Here is a 2,692-nt window from a genome sequence, read left to right on the forward strand (position 1 = left end):
GAAATAAAAAAAAACACGTGAGTGGTGAGCGCGAAAGTGAAAGTTATCGCGTGCTGTAAGGGTGCCGCGAGCACTTAATCAGCCATGACAGAAAGCCAGATGGCGCCTGTGCACGTCAACACACGCGTAACCGCAAGCTTTAGGCCATGGTGGGATTTCTAAAGCCCACTTACTAAATGTCTCGCCAGACCAGCGCATGCGCTGGTTCAGGCGAGACCTAAAAACAACATGCTTCCAACCACACACCATACATGGTGCATAGGAAGCGCTTCAGTGCCCCACCATAGATGTAGTGTGTGCTCTATACTGCAATGCAATAAATTACAATGTAGAAAATACATTTCCCCGATTTTCTTTTTCAAAGTCTCCCACTTTACCGTTTTAATATGCTGGCATTGATAGATGATATGATGCTGTAAATCAGCAAGGGTTGGGCTTATGAAAAATAAAAATGTTTCATCTGATGATTAAAACAAATAATGCGCCTCCTTGTACCTTTTTTATGGACAGAAAGACATAACGAAACTCATTTGGAGTGCCCACAGTGAGTAAATTACTTAACCAAACATGAAGCTAGTCAGTAGCAAAAGTGTAACAGAAGTAGGACTAAAACTGCACGAACCCATCGGATCGTCTTAAACCTGGCGGCCATGATATATTGAATTTCCTATAATATGAATTACTCGTAAATAATGTTTTTTTCCAACACAGTGAAATGTTAGGTTAATTATCAAATAAATAAAGTGAAATAATTAGTTTACATACGATGCAAAAAATGAATACATGTGTTTTAACTTGTTGACCTCTAACATACGTGTAAGGAACGCCAATGCTCTAGTTGACTGTTTAAACAGTAGTTTTACTTTTGGTTGTCGTAGTTTGTGCTAACTTTATAGTAAACTTGCAAATTGCCTTCACCGTGGTTGGTGTTCCAGGTTTGTACGCGAGCACGACCCTGCGTACTCCCATCTGAGCGTGATGAGCTGCAATAGAGTGCACGAATGAGCTACTCAGGAAGAGTGGCGCCAGTATTCAATTCTGAATCAGTGGAAGGTAGCGAGATAGAGAGTTGCACGCTCGAATGCCTTACTACTGAATAAATGAGGTAAGTCAGAAAATACAAGAAGATATACAATGTGAACGGAGGCTCTGGGTTAAAAAAAACAAGCAGGAAGTGGGATAAGGGAGGGGGTAGGGCACGTCGCGCGCACTAAGGCGGAGAGAGGCACGTAGGCTGGCAAATGGTGTGCACTTTCGTGGCCGCTTTGATGTTCTCAGTGGCCGCGCGCTCACTGAGAACATCAAAGCAGCCGCGAAAGTGATCACGCAGGCTGACAAATGGTGCGCGCGCCCAGTGCACAAGCACTGTACCTGATCCGCCTGCAGCCTTTGGGAGCACTTTCAAAAGCCCCTTACTAAATGTCCTGCAGAGCATCGCTTACGCGATAGCTCAGGCAAGACCTAAAAATTGCAAATGTACAAGTTGTAAAGTCACTCAAGGAAGAGATACAAACAGCTAAACTCTAAAATCACATAGGAATGGTAGTAAGTACAAAAGTCTACTACATATACTAGTGGTTAGAGATATATATACAAATTGCAAATTCACTCAGGATTACATTTTAACAGCGATTAGGCTTGGACAATTATATATTTACAGAGAAGGAAATGCTTGCTATCCTTCAGCCAGGTATTCAGGTGGTGTTGCACTCAAAGGTGGTGGTCTTGGGTCTGGAGGGATCCCCGAGTTGGAGATGTCCATAGGGGTAGAAGGCCAGATGGTGGTGGGGGAAGCAGCATGCTGGATCCCCGGGCTGATCTTGAGATCATGCTGATCTCCATCTTGTGAATAGAGGAGGGCGCTCAAGGACAAGCGGAACTGTGTCATGAAGTCAGGTCTCCCGTCTGGCTCAAGCACCCGCAGTGAGGCCCCGGCAGGCCCAACGCGCCAAAACCGCGTATAGGCATTGTAAGCGGCAGGCGCCATGTTTAAGTCCCAGGTTCTGCACAGGTCTTCAGGCGCAGTGAGGGCTTATACGCAGCCACTACTCTGGGCGGTGTGTTTCTGTATGTCAGGGCCCTTGCTTCATTCCCTCTTGTGCATCTCTAGCAGGGCGACAAGTCTCTTGTCTCCCGTTGTGCTCCCCTCATCCATGCTTATTTCCCATGCAGTGCCTGGTCGCGACGGCCGCCATCTTAAGGTCAGGCAGCTAGGATCTAGTCAGCCCACGCTGCCTCTCCCATAATCAGGGTATCTCGAGGGGCACACACTCTCAATATCAAGGGGGGGCTCAGCGTCAATGGGCTTCCCCAATCGCCAACCTCAGCAGTCTCCTACTGGTGCACCCCTTTGTAGTGTAGTTCCTATTTCCCTTATGGGCTCTGCGCATTGGAATAATATACACTATAGTTGTGGCATAGGACTGAAGTCAGTATGCCTCTATCGAATACATTAAACTTAATTACTTTGTGTGCCAGCTAACTCGGAGGCCACTAGAAACTCCTTGAATAAACAAGAAGGGAGTAGTTTTTGGCAACCGCATAAACATGACAACTTTGTTTCCCTTAGAATCGGAACATGTCTCAGAATCGTGGAAACAACAGATAACAGTTTCACTCAGTCATTCGTGCATGCTTAGTTTTTTCAGAGTTACACAGAAATAGATAGACGGGCGTTTCAATAAAAGGATTT

The sequence above is a fragment of the Triturus cristatus genome, chromosome 4_2, assembly GCF_964204655.1.
Source record: "Triturus cristatus chromosome 4_2, aTriCri1.1, whole genome shotgun sequence".
NCBI classification, from domain to species: Eukaryota; Metazoa; Chordata; class Amphibia; order Caudata; family Salamandridae; genus Triturus; species Triturus cristatus.